This window comes from Dermacentor andersoni, chromosome 3, assembly GCF_023375885.2.
Source record: "Dermacentor andersoni chromosome 3, qqDerAnde1_hic_scaffold, whole genome shotgun sequence".
Lineage (NCBI taxonomy): Eukaryota > Metazoa > Arthropoda > Arachnida > Ixodida > Ixodidae > Dermacentor > Dermacentor andersoni.
This window is the reverse complement of record NC_092816.1, coordinates 93,736,115-93,750,664: the sequence shown is the minus strand read 5'-3', so window position 1 is coordinate 93,750,664 and position 14,550 is coordinate 93,736,115.

The window sequence follows — 14,550 nt, the reverse complement described above, 5'->3', positions numbered from 1 at the left end:
CCCATACTGTAAGAGTTGGGGTCGGGCATGAAATAAGTGGTAGCTGGCCCATGCAGTCGTCCGACTCATCCACGCTGAGTACGTTGTTGAAGGGAAGGACTTGTTCTCATCGAGAACGAGGGATATGGGATTTATTTACAATATCTACATGAAGGGTGAAGAACGTTACATTTCATCAGTCTACCATGACTGAAAACGAAAGCACACCAAACAGCCGGAAACGGCTACTTAAAAGCCCTCTGTCCTCCCTAGATTCCTAGGCGAGGGAAAACTGCCGTGCAACCTTCGTTCAATGGCAGCGTCCAAAGTCATCATAGTCGACCCACCTTTGAGGGAGAGGGTTCACACACTCACTTTCGCACTTCCCTGTCTACGAGAACCCTCTCACCGAAGTGAGATGGTTCTCGTAGACAGGGGCTGATACGCTTGACCCAAGCAGGCGCCTCTTGATTTCAGAGCTCACCTCGCAGTTAGACGCCGCGTATGTCCATTCACTGTGGCGATTTCTGGGGCCTCTGAGAAAGCACCGCAAAACACCCTTTTCCAGGAGTTCCCTTGTTCCAAGTAGACCGTGAAGGCGATAGCGAACCAACTAACAGTACTCGGTTCGCCGAACGTGGCTAAATTTGCCCGGCGCCGTTGGGCTGTCCGAGGAGGCGCAATGTTGGCTTTACAAAGGGACTCGTCGCAGCGGGCCGGGAAGCGTTCGAAGGACGTTTCTCCGAAGATCGCCACCCCTGCAGGTCGATCGAAACAATTGCAGCGGGCTGGGAAGGGTTTGCAGTTCAGTACCCCAGCAGGCTGATCGTAACAATACCCAGCGGCATGACCTATAGTAGACCGGTTGGATCACTGGGTATTTGCCGCTGTTCATTCTGCGAAATTGTACAACCACCCAAAGTGGGCGAAATAGAGAAAGCTATTGCTTTAAAGCAACCTTCGCTGATGTATTTAAATCCTACCAACTCATTCACCAAAGAACTCTCAGACCCACCGGAATTCTTATTGGTCTATGAGGGTAGCCGCATGGGCTACAAAGTTAGCGCTATGTATTTGTCTAATGTGCCTTTCTCTGTCCCTGAGGTTCTTCCTGCGCTATAACAAACTAGCTGTCTAGTTTTCCATTCCGCACAATTTACCCCATAGTTTCAAACGCTTTACTGCATACGGTGCAATTTCTGCACTATTGGGGGTGAGGACTTCGGAGTTACCATCTGTCGGAAGCGCCTCGCTTGCGTAGTATGAGGAATAAGGCGGCGCGCTCCTCATAGGTTTGGCTGTCGGCGCTCAATAAAAAGCCACGCGGGAGCCCTCCTGGAAATTTCTGTAAGCACTTTCGAAACAAATGAAGTTTTTTACTGTCAAAATAATAATCGTGGACAAACAGAAATCACAGTCTGGTTAACGGCTGCTATCTCTTTACCGAATACGTACAGTGAACGCCCACTGCGCGCGGTCGCCGCGATGGAGACACCCGAACCGGCTTGCGTGAAATGTCGGCAATCACTGAGAGCGAACTAGGTGAAATATGTTCTTGTAGTTGAGTGTCTGTACAACCAAATGGAGCATAACAGAATGAAGCCTCAATGCAGCCATAGCACGGGGTCGCGGTTACCGACTTAGCTCAAGCCGAGGATAACGGACGTCTGCCGTAGAATTCGAGCGTCGGTCATCAAGAAAGCCCCTGAAGATGTGATAAAGCGGACTCAGTATTGCGTTGCTGCAGAAGGAGACATATTCGAACACGTCCTCTAGGCAGCAGCTAGTGTTCAACGGCGCTTGCGAATTCATAGATAATAAGGGTACACTGAAATCTGACGTACTTTTTTCTGTTTGTTTTTTGTGCAGGCGTCGAGATTGCCGATTCGGCTCATTTAGAAGTGGTTATTTACTTTCTTGAACGCATCGGCTTTGCCTTTTCTCTACGCGTGGGTCGCTTCCCGGTCTGTTTATTTCGCTTTTATTTCATGTCCTGAACCTGTCTTTGTAGAGCGTATGCATAGACTCTCATGAAAACTAAAACCGTAAATTTAATTTGACTTCGGTCCGAAGCAAGTTTCTATCGCAAAATATAGCTGCGCGCGCACTCTGTCGATACGGTGCGAGCAAAGGCGAGATTTTGAAACATGCTGTGCTTATTACATTGCTTTTCGCGTTTCGTGCGTGGTCAGAGCGGCGCTTCGGCCGTGTTATCAAGGGGCTTCTGTTATCTGTGTGATCAGTCGGCCTTGAGAGACGGATAATAAGTGTGATGTAGAGAGAAAGGAATAGCTGCAAAGGCGCGAAACCTGCTGTTCGTGTTCCTTCCGTACCAATATCAAGGTGGTGCGCTGTCTCTTCGGCTTTGCGCCAGGCAGTGCAGTTGCTTTCAATCAGCTTTTGTGAGGGCGCTGCTTTATGATGCGGGTGGGAGCGCACTCACGTAGTATTTTTCATTTTCGTGGGGTTTCTTTACCAATCGGAAAAAAATATTGCACGCAATTAGTACGTCGCCGACAGCACCGCAGTTAGATGTCGTTTGGGCATGCCTACAAATGCCTCATTGACACTTTGATAATTAGGACGGTACTTCTCGAATCAGATAATTAATTTCAATTGTCGTATTAAATTTCAGGAACGAAAGGATTACTGGCGGCTACTCCACTGTACTGGAAACAATATGCACTAGGTTTTCTTCGAGTGACAAAACTACTCTTTTTTAAAGTCTTGGTGGATGATAGTTGGGGCACCCTGTATAACTCACTCAGTAACCGATACGAGGCCAAGGCGGATTAACTCGAGATTAAAATCAACAGCAGTCATGCGCAGGAGCGCTTATATTTCGACTTACAGAAAAAAAGAAAAATAAGACAGAGAGGCTGCAGTTTCGCCGGAAAGGCGAAGCAGTATTAGTGACAGCGAAGTATACGATAATTAGACGAAGGAAGATTACACCACCGAGAGACGCCAGATTCTTGGTGGTGGGAAAGGACTCGGGCTGTGAAAGTAAACTGTCACCTACTATGAGATCCATTAAATTGACATAGATAAGGCCGTCACTTCAGTGCGCAATTATTCGAGGTCACCCGAAGTTTCTTCAAGTGGAAGAATATATATATATATATATATATATATATATATACGGCAGTTCGGAGAGGTGCCCTCCCCCCCTCCCCCCCCTGGAAAAATGCCTGTGCCGACGCGTTTGACCCGCTGAGACTGGCTCAAGTGCGAGAAAATGCTTTGGAATCCATGACGCCACACTTACGTACGTGCCGGCGTTGAGGTTCCGGCGCAATATCCGAAACAGTGGAAGCCCGGCCTTCCTTTAATCTTCTAGTAATCATCCTCTTACAGCAGAATCAATGAATATAGGAGTTCTGAAACAATATTTTGTCATTGTCAACCGATTAAGTATTTCTGATTCGTGTCTCTATAATCAAATTCGAAGAGCTGTGCTTGCCGGCTCTCCCAACATACTACTACAGATGAATGCGATGTCACATGGAGGGACACCCCTGGTATAGAACACGTGCACACAGCTCGTACAGTCCGCCACATCCATGGCTAACTGTAGAGTCTACTAGAATAAGGTATATCCTAGTAAACTGCAGTTAACAGCGCATTCATAGCGCAGATTGAGGATACAGCGGACGGATAAGCGGTGTAGGAGTTGGAGGCGATCCCATCGCTGGCGCCAGTTGTAGGAGTTGAGGACGGACTTTGCGATGAAAACACTTGGGAGGGTTTATTTTACATTATATACAGTGAGACGTCAATGAACAGTCGTACAGTCATTACGGGCCGGCAGCAACTCGGACGCTGCGGCCCGCGGCAAAAAGTTCGAGAGAGGTGAATCCGGGAATGCTCTGGAATCTCGGTCTGCGTCTTTTAAGCCCTTCGATCTCTGGAAGGCGCGTCATGTTCGGCCAATGGGAGAGCCCGCTCAGATGACGCCACCTTCGGCCAATGGTAGGCACCCGTGCGGTGGTGTCACACCCGGCGGCTCCCCGCGGTCTTGCCTTGCTGTGGTGCAATGCTCTCTTCAAAGGCGGCCGGTGAGACGCTGCCAGGCCTTCCCGGTACATCACAGCCGTCTTGTTGTCACGGTGCATTACAGCCGTCTTGTTGTCACGGTGCATTACAGCCGTCTTGGTTCGGGACCCACTTTACTTCCAGCAGTGCCGGGCTATCCCCTCGCTTTCTCAGGAATAGTCAAGCATTGAATAGCCCAACCGGCGGCGTATGAAGTGGGGGCCCTCAACTTGTTTGCCCGTGCGCGCCTCTGGGATGTGGCATCCGTGCTTCTGCGCTTCTCAATTAGCTGTGGTGCGATTCGATGTGGTCTGGGGAACTCGAAGGAAGCTCATAAAAATGTCCCGTATTTAACAGCTCGTCCTCGCCCCGGAAGTTCTGAATGGCCGGTGAACTCAATTCGCCGGCCATGAGGAACGCTGAAAGAACCTGCAGGGTATTGATGTCGAGCCTCGTTTGACGAACTTCGGGATCCTGGGCCCTGGAGAACATACGTCAAACAAACAAAACAACACAGCGCTGCACCACGTGTAAGCGCAGGCTCTTCACCCCTGACTCGCCAGGCTATTACTGAGTCAAAATCAACCCTGATCTTTTATTTCCCCAATTTTGACAAAGCAGTTCCAACCACCTTTCCAAACCGCTATCCATTTCTCCCCGAATGCCGACAAGACCAGAGTACTATTGTTGTAGAAAAACAATGGGTCGTTGCCGTTGCAAACAAACCATGAAAACAGCCGAACATAACTTAAGTGGCCTAACTACACGAACAGCATGTTTCCAATCTATCGCAGTGGCGTACTTATCGCACGTATTGGTGCCACTGAACAATCTTGTCAACCTCACAAGTACGTAATCACAAGCGCACTAGCCTTGTGGTCACTAAACAGAACGCATACTTGCGTTGTAGGCAAACTTTTTATTTACGCTTACTCACGTTTCTTCCCTGAAAGTCCTACAGGACACGTGACTTAAACGAACAATTAAACTTGCGGGACTTACACACTCCGCAGAACCCTTAAAATAATGCGTCTTTTAATAACTCGTTTCACGCATACTTATCAGAGAAGTCAGAATACGGCTGCCCTCAACACACGAGCAACCCAGTCATAAATCTGCTTCCTTCCGTCCACACAGGACACGCGCTAATGGAACTAAGAACGCTTCTCGGTGCAAATCATGCACTCACTGAAAACTCACGCGGTTAACCTTAGAAAAATAAAAAACACATAAAAAAAGAAGGTAAACTAAAACACACGTGCGTTATGATAGGCCTCTCACCGATAACCTTGACCCTCAGGTTACTCACACACACAAAAAAGAAAGCCTATTTACTCATTAACTAACACTCGCGAGACTACACGTTTACACAAACCTCATCTTTCAAATCTCGGAGCTTCTCAAACGAAAACACAAACAAAGCTCAAACCTTACCCATTGAAAGAAATCCTAGTCTCAATTCGCGAAAACTTTCCGATGCTCAAAAATAAAAAACAAAACACTTCATTTCTACGGAAGCGCTCTTGGCCTCCCTTTCCAAACGTTTACGTCTGACTCATACTTTGAGCCGTACCCGAGGTGGTCGCGGTTTGAAAGCTACTCTGGCTGCCGAGGAACAACAAAAGGGCTGACTCACTATCAGCTCCCCCAAGACGTTACGGTCTCCTGCCAATTTGCGTCCTGGCGCCCCGCTTTCCTCACAAACTCGATTGACCGCGTCGCTACTCCCCACCTGGTCTCGTCCTGCCACCTTGCGCTTCTTCGTACTGCACGCTGAGCTTCGAAGAGAACGACGGAACGACGAGGAATTTAACTACCCCGTGCCCTTTGTCCGTGTCCGTGCAGAACATGCTTCGCGGTCCCCCTTTGACCGGTGGCTCGAACGTGTTTGATGCGTCAACATCGTCCGAGACGACCGCACCTTTTTCCTCGCGCACTGCCCTTCTGGGTTTCTCTTTGGCGGCGCTACATAAGTTACCGTCTTTCGGTCTTTACCGCGCTTCTTTTTACGGCGCTTTCTCTTTGCACTCGCTTTCATGTCGCCTTATCGTGCCTCGTGCTGGCCGGTACACATTTCGTCGGCCCGGATCGGTCTCTTACCCGCACAGTCTGAGTGATTTACATTTAAATCTACTCTCACTTTGCCTCGACTGGCGGACAGCCCAACCGACTCTGGCACAATGCAGCAGGCTTTACTCGAGTTATGCAACTCGCACTCTTGCGATCTGCCCTCTACTGCACTGCCCAGCTCACGCTGTGCATCGACACACAGCCCGTCGGTATCGATCGCTGTCTCACGCGCACAGTCCGAATGATTAACAACGGAATCATCCCTATCTAGGCTATCTAGACTGGCGGAGAGCCGCACCGATCCCTGAACAATGCAGTTGTTCTCTCGTGAACTACGGAGCTCGCCATCCCGAAAACTACTCTCAACTGCATCGCTCAGTTCGCACTTCACTTCTGCACGCAGATCTGACCTGACATGGGTGCTCGTGTCTATCGGGTCAGTAGTACCCTTTTCTTCGCTAGCAACCTCGCTAACATTACAAGCGACGCACACGCGCGGTAACTGTGCCAATTTGTTCGCAGCTGGCCTAGCGGTCTCTACAGTCATCTGTTGGCACAGCACCTCGTCGCTCTCACTCTGGACTTTAACGGCCTCTGTTGCCACTAAGGCATCGTTAGCAGCTAGCCTTTTCCCTTCACTTATGAATCAGCAGCCCATCTCACAGGCACTACTCTTCTCGTCAGCTTTTGGCGAAAATCCGCTCGATGCTGCCTCATTCTTTAGCTCTGTACTATCTACAGAATTCTCAGACAGCCGTTGTCTGTGTGCCATTAACTGATCACAATACTGTATCTCTTTGATCAGTGCTGCCTTCTCTCTCTTATACTTTTGCTCGTGCTCACGCTTACGTTCCTGATACTCACGTTCGCGTTCATTCTCACGTTCGTGACGCTCACACTTAAGAGTAAGTTCTTGAAGCTCACGCTTCCGTTTATTCTCGCGTTCTTCACGCTTACGCTCACTCTTACGTTCACGACGCTCACGCTCACGTTTACGACGCTCACGCTCCCGTGGTTCCTGTATCACCTCCCAAGCAAGCTCAATGCTTTTGTCATCATTGCCACTATCGTTAATCGCCTTTATGATAGCTGGCGTTTTCATCCGTTCGTCCGCCACAACTCCCAAATCGTCGCACACCAACAAGTCTAACCTCGTCAACCTTCTAAGATCCATGGCAGCTGCCCCGACAGGTGGTTAGAACTGTTTTCCTTAATTAATTTGTGCAAATACACAATGCATCAAATTCCCGATTCCCAGAACTATCAAAATGAACACACAACATTTGAGTCTGGCGAATCAAAAGGAAAAAAACCACGCGCTCACTTACGGTTGCAGCCCCCTGCCATCCGGTTCATTTGTCCGCTGTTCCCGGTTCCTCCGGACTTCCTGGGTCGAAGGCTTGCTTTTCTTCGCTACTCCCAGTTTCTTCGGACCTCTTTCGACGAAGGCTCTCTCTTCTTCGCTCTTCCCGGTTCCTTAGGATCTCTCTCGACGAAGGTTGATCCGTAGCGCTGCCACCAGCTGTTGCATTCGGAGGCGATCCCACCGCTGCCACCAGCTGTAGGAGTTGAAGGCGACCCCACCGCTGGCGCCAGTTGAAGGAGTTGAGGACGGACTTTGCGATGAAAACACTTGGGAGGGTTTATTTTACGTTATATACAGTGAGACGTCAATGAACAGTCGTACAGTCATTACGGGCCGGCAGCAACTCGGACGCTGCGGCCCGCGGCAAGAAGTTCGAGAGAGGTGAATCCGGGAATGCTCTGGAATCTCGGTCTGCGTCTTTTAAGCCCTTCGATCTCTGGAAGGCGCGTCATGTTCGCCCAACGGGAGAGCCCACTCAGATGACGCCACCTTTGGCCAATGGTAGGCACCCGTGCGGTGGTGTCACACCCGGCGGCTCCCCGCGGTCTTGCCTTGCTGTGGTGCAATGCTCTCTTCAAAGGCGGCCGGTGAGACGCTGCCAGGCCTTCCCGGTACATCACAGCCGTCTTGTTGTCACGGTGCATTACAGCCGTCTTGGTTCGGGACCCACTTTACTTCCAGCAGTGCCGGGCTATCCCCTCGCTTTCTCAGGAATAGTCAAGCATTGAATAGCCCAACCGGCGGCGTATGAAGTGGGGGCCCTCAACTTGTTTGCCCGTGCGCGCCTCTGGGATGTGGCATCCGTGCTTCTGCGCTTCTCAATTAGCTGTGGTGCGATTCGATGTGGTCTGGGGAACTCGAAGGAAGCTCATAAAAATGTCCCGTATTTAACAGCGGCCAAACTCGGAAAGCAAAAAGCGCTTAAGGAGCTTTAGCTCTGCTAGAGTAACTGGGAAATGTTTGAGTCACTGAAAATTTAGTCACTGGAAAATTTTCCAGTGACTCTAGCTTTGCTTAAAGCCCCTTGATAATTTGAAAGTAGCGACGCTCTCCTCCCCGCGGCGCTTTCCTCCTCGATTCTCCTCGCCCGCCAGTTGCGTGCGCTTCGCACGGCACGTTTTTTCTCCTGGGCTCCCGCGGACGGCCGGAGCATTCTATGGAGGCGCGTTATTTTGGGCCAGTTGCGCGCACCAGAAGTGTTGAAAATTTTGAGAAATGCTGATAAAAGCATCGATAATGCTGAAGGCAACGTTTATGAGAAGGTTGGTTTTTCTTTAAAGCCATATAAACGGGTTACACTGATGTAAAAGGAGCTTTGAGGTGAGTTCTATACTACAGACAATTTTTCTTCCACATGATGAGATGCTTTACTTTGTGCGTCTGATCTAGTATTGCTTGCGGCACATCCCTATGCGTGCGGCTTTTAAGCGAAAGCCTTGGATCTCTGCTTCAAGGTCGCGTTGTGAGGTATAGAAAATGTCACGTGACCCAAGGAAGGCCGGAAGCGAACCAAAGCATGTCCAGTAGAGATGATTACTGATTATCAAAGTTAATTAATGATTGATTAGTGATTGTGTTAAGATGGATTAAGGGGTATTAAGGATAATTAAGGTCGATGAAGGTGTATTAGGGTGGATTAAGGTGGACGAAGGAGGATTATGGTGAATTAGGAAGGATTAAGGTGGATCAGGGTGAAATACGCTGCAGTGCTAAACATTATTGCCTGCAGAATATTGTCTGCATTGCTACATCATGACCACACCAATTGATTGGTGGGTCAGACGAATTGATTGCTAAACCTTCGTAATCAACGCGCACTGATGCAATGATTTCGGCTCGTGCTAAATCAATGGAAAATGTTTCCCCACAGAACAAAACCGCAGAAAGGTGGTTTTAAAACATTCGATAATAAAGCGAAGATCAACCGCAAGCGTGCGCGATCATGTGAACAACCCCTGCACGTTGCCTGTATCCATGAAAAACCCAAATAATAATCGTCGCCCACTCATGCGTGCGTGGAAGCGTAGTTCAGATGAAATTCAAGAAATCCAAGGTGTTCTTAGGTATCGCCTCAGAGGCGTGAATGCGAAAGCCTTGTAAAGTCTACCGTAATTCACCTTAATCCACCCTAATCTACCCTAATCTACCTTAGTGCTCCTTAGTCTGCCCTAATCACCATTAATTGCCTTTCATCAACCCTAATTCGCCTTAATCCACACTAGTCGACATTAATCATCCATCTACCTTAATCCACCCTAATCCGCCTTAATCCTTGTTCATGCACCTTAATCTTCCTTTATACGCCCTAATCCACCTTAATCCGCCTAATCATCATCATCATCATCATCATCATCATCAGCATCATCATCAGCCTGGTTACGCCCACTGCAGGGCAAAGGCCTCTCCCATACTTCTCCAACTACCCCGGTCATGCACTAATTGTGGCCATGTTGTCCCTGCAAACGTCTTAACGTCATCAGCCCACCTAACTTTCTGCCGCCCCCTGCTACGCTTCCCTTCCCTTGGAATCCAGTCCGTAACCCTTAATGACCATCGGTTATCTTCCCTCCTCATTACATGTCCGGCCCATGCCCATTTCTTTTTCTTGATTTCAACTAAGATGTCATTTACCCGCGTTGTTCCCTCACCCAATCTGCTCTTTTCTTATCCCTTAATGTTACACCCATCATTCTTTTTTCCATAGCTCGTTGCGTCGTCCTCAATTTCAGCAGACCATTTTCGTAAGCCTCCAGGTTTCTGCCTCATACGTGAGTACTGGTAAGACACAGCTGTTACACACTTTTCTCTTGAGGGATAGTGGCAACCTGCTGTTTATGATTTGAGAATGCCTGCCAAACGCACCCCAGCCCATTCTTATTCTTCTGGTTATTTCAGTCTCATGATCCGGATCCGTGGTCACTACCTGCCCTAAGTAGATGTATTTCCTTACCACTTCCAGTGCCTCGCTACCTATCGTAAACTGCTGTTCTCTTCCGAGACTGTTAAACATTACTTTAGTTTTCTGCAGATTAATTTTCAGACCCACCCTTCTGCTTTGCCTCTCCAAGTCAGTGAGCATGCATTGCAATTGGTCTCCTGAGTTTCTAGGCAAGGCAGTATCATCAGCGAATCGCAAGTTCCTAAGGTATTCTCCATCAACTTTTATCCCCAATTCTTCCCACTCCAGGTCTCTGAATACCTCCTGTAAACATGCTGTGAATAACATTGGAGAGATCGTATCTCCCTGTCTGACGCCTTTCTTTATTGGGATTTTGTTGCTTTCTTTATGGAGGACTACGGTGGCTGTGGAGCCGCTATAGATATCTTCCAGTATATTTACACATGGCTCATCTACACCCTGATTCCGTGATGCCTCTATGACTGCTGAGGTTTCGACTGAATCAAACTCTTTTTTGTAATCAATGAAGGATATATATAAGGGTTGGTTATATTCCGCACATTTCTCTACCACCTCATTGATAGTGTGAATATGGTCTATCGTTGAGTAGCCTTTACGGAATCCTGCCTGGTCCTTTGTTCGAGAGAAGTCTAAGGTGTTCCTGATTCTATTCGCGGTTACCTTAGTAAATACTTTGTAGGCAACGGACAATAAGCTGACCGGTCTATAATTTTTCAAGTCTTTGGCATCCCCTTTCTTATGGATTAGGATTATGTTAGCGTTCTTCCAAGATTCCGGTACGTTCGAGGTCATGAGGCATTGTGTATATAGGGTGGCCAGTCTTTCTAGGACAATGTTCCCACCATCCTTCAACAAATCTTCTGTTACCTGATCCTCCCCAGCTGCCTTCCCCCTTTGCATAGCTCCCAAGGCGTTCTTTACTTCTTCCGGCGTTACTTGTGGGATTTCAAGTTCCTCTAGACTATTCTCTCTCACATTATCGTCGTGGGTCTTACTGGTACTGTATAAATCTCTATAGAACTCCTCAGCCACTTGAACTATCTCATCCATATTAGCAACGATATTGCCGGCTTTGTCTCTTAACGCATACATCTGATTCTTGCCTATTCCTAGTTTCTTCTTCACTGCTTTTAGGCTTCCTCCGTTCCTAAGAGCATGTTCCATTCTATCCATATTATAGTTCCGTATGTCAGCTGTATTACGCTTGTTGATTAACTTAGAAAGTTCTGCCAGTTTTATTCTAGCTGTAGGGTTAGGGGCTTTCATACATTGGCGTTTCTTGATCAAATCTTTCGTCTCCTGCGATAGCTTACTGGTCTCCAGTCTAACGGAGTTACCACCGACTTCTATTGCGCACTTCTTAATGATGCCCATAAGATTGCCGTTCATTGCTTCAACACTAAGGTCCTCTTCATGAGTTAAAGCCGAATACCTGTTCTGTAGCTTGATCCGGAATTCCTCGTTTCCTTCTTACCTCTAACTCATTTATTGGCTTCTTATGTACCAGCTTCTTCCGTTCCCTCCTCAAGTCTAGGCTAATTCGAGTTCTTACCATCCTATGGTCACTGCAGCGCACCTTGCCGAGCACGTCTACATCTTGTATGATGCCAGGGTTAGCGCAGAGAATGAAGTCGATTTCTAGTCTCACCATTCGGGCTCCTCCACGTCCGCTTTCGGCTAACCCGCTTGCGGCAAAAGGTATTCATTATCCGCATGTTATTCTGTTTTGCCAACTCTACTAATAACTCTCCCCTTCTATTCCTAGAGCCTATGCCATATTGCCCCACTGACTTGTCTCCAGCCTGCTTCTTGCCTACCCTGGCATTGAAGTCGCCCATCGGTATAGTGTATATTATTTTGACTTTACTCATCGCCGATTCCACGTCTTCATAAAAGCTTTCGACTTCCTGGTCATCATGACTGGATGTAGGGGCGTAGACCTGTACAACCTTCATTTTGTATCTCTTATTTTCACAATAAGACCTGCCACCGTCTCGTTAATGCTATAGAATTCCTGTATGTTACCAGCTATATTCTTATTAATCAAGAATCCGACTCCTAGTTCTCGTCTCACCGCTAAGCCCCGGTAGCACAGGACGTGCCCGCTTTTTAGCACTGTATATGCTTCTTTTGGCCTCCTAACTTCACTAAGCCCTATCATATCCCATTTACTGCCCTCTAATTCCTCCAATAGCACTGCTAGACTCGCCTCACTAGATAACGTTCTAGCGTTAAACGTTGCCAGGTTCTGATTCCAATGGCGGCCTGTCCGGAGCCTTCTTAATCTACCTTAATACGGCTTAGTTCTCCTTCACTAACCATAATTCACCTTAGTCCACCCTAATCGACCTTCATCCATCTTAATCTTCCTTCATCCACCTTAATCCACTCTAATCCTCCTGAATAACCTTAATCCTTGTTCATGCACGTTAATCCACCTTAACACACCCTAATCAACCTTAATCATCCCCAACCCACCTTAATTCAATCGCTAATTAATCATTAACTTGGATAATCATTAATCTCTTATACACGGCCGGATATGGTTTGCGTCGCTTCTGGCCTTCCTGGATCACGTGATTTTTTCTGTCCACAACGCGACCTTGAAACAGATCTAAAGGCTTTCGCCTTAAAACTTAAAGAAACCCAATGTGGACTAGCTAGCGTTCATCACCTGAAATACGACGGGTATACCTGCCAGTAATTTTTTCAGGGCCTGCATTTATTGTATGACTGACGCACACATCGACGTAAGCTGGGGCCAGGAAGAGGCGAGAAGGTCGCGCGGCGGCGGCAGAGTTCAAAGAGTAGCGGTAATTTCAAATTATCAAGGGGTTTTAGCTCTGCTTGTGCACTTGCGGCCACTAACGGAGGCCCGACGAACCACACGGAACCTATGCGCCTCCAGTTAAGCTTGCTAGATGGCGCTTTCGCCCCGAAGATGATTCGGCGACAAAATGAACGATGAGACCTCGCGGACAACTTTCAGTGGCTATGAAGGGAAAGCTAGGGAGACAAAGGGCGCAGCAGTGAGATCGCTTCTGAAAAGCGTGCCGCGTTTTCGTCCACGTTAGTTTAAGCTGGGGAAGACAAAATATAGACACCTTATTAGCAGCAGTCAAATAAGACGAAACACACCACTGAATGTAAAAGTTTACTTATTTTGCGGCTTTTCCCTTCCGCGTCTGGGCAAACGCGAAGCCGTCGCACGTGCAAGAGAAGGATAGGCGGAATACGAAAATTCGCGGAGGAGGAGGATAGGCGGAATACGAAAATCACAGATTAACAAGTCACCGCAAGTCGTTTTAAAGGGGCCCTGAACCACTGTGTATCGAAGTTGATCGAGATATGCATTTGGAGTTAAAATAGAATATTTCATAAATGCTTTGCCGCGAAAAGCACTTCAATGCGTTCAGAAGAAGCGGAGTCATTGGCAATCAAACATGCCCTGCGCGGTGCTTCCGCGCAGGGCATGTGCCGTAGCCTTCGCAGTGCATGCATGCACTGCGAAGGCTACGGCGGAGCGGGGCGGGCCCACAATGCTCCGCCTACTGAACGTCACCGTAGCGCGCAGTTCACGTTTGATTTTGGATGTTCACGTAGACGCCGCTATGTCCGATTTTGGCGCCTGCGACGCGCCAAAACTAAAGCCCCTTAAACTTCGTAAAGTAGTGCCACGCTTTGAAGAATGCCGCCCCCTCCTCGAGCGCTCTGCCCGAAGCCGACGCCGCGTCGCTATTGGCCTAATGGCATCACGTGGCCCCTTGCACCGGCTTCGTTTGTTTACAGTCGCGCTTCAGTGCCATCTTTGCTCGAGAAGCGGCGCTTGTTGGCGGCATTCCTTCCGTTCCTATTCTGTGTTTTGATCTTGTGAACGCCTTGAAGGATGTTTTGTGGCAAGTGCGACGTCGCTTCACGTCATTTTCTGTTACCATGACCTGCTGCGCGTTTGGATGCCAATATAGTTTTAGCAAAGGCAAGAATATGTTCGCGATACCGTCCGGTAAGCGCAACGCGTTAAGGAGAAAGATATGGCTTCACCGAATCGGGAGGGACAACTTCCGACCAACTTCCTCCGCGCGACTATGTGATGTAAGTTGTGGCTCTCTCAGAGTATTGTATGTGCCAGGCTTGCGTATTGTGCTGCGGGCAATAACGTAGTAGATATTGCACAGTTCAC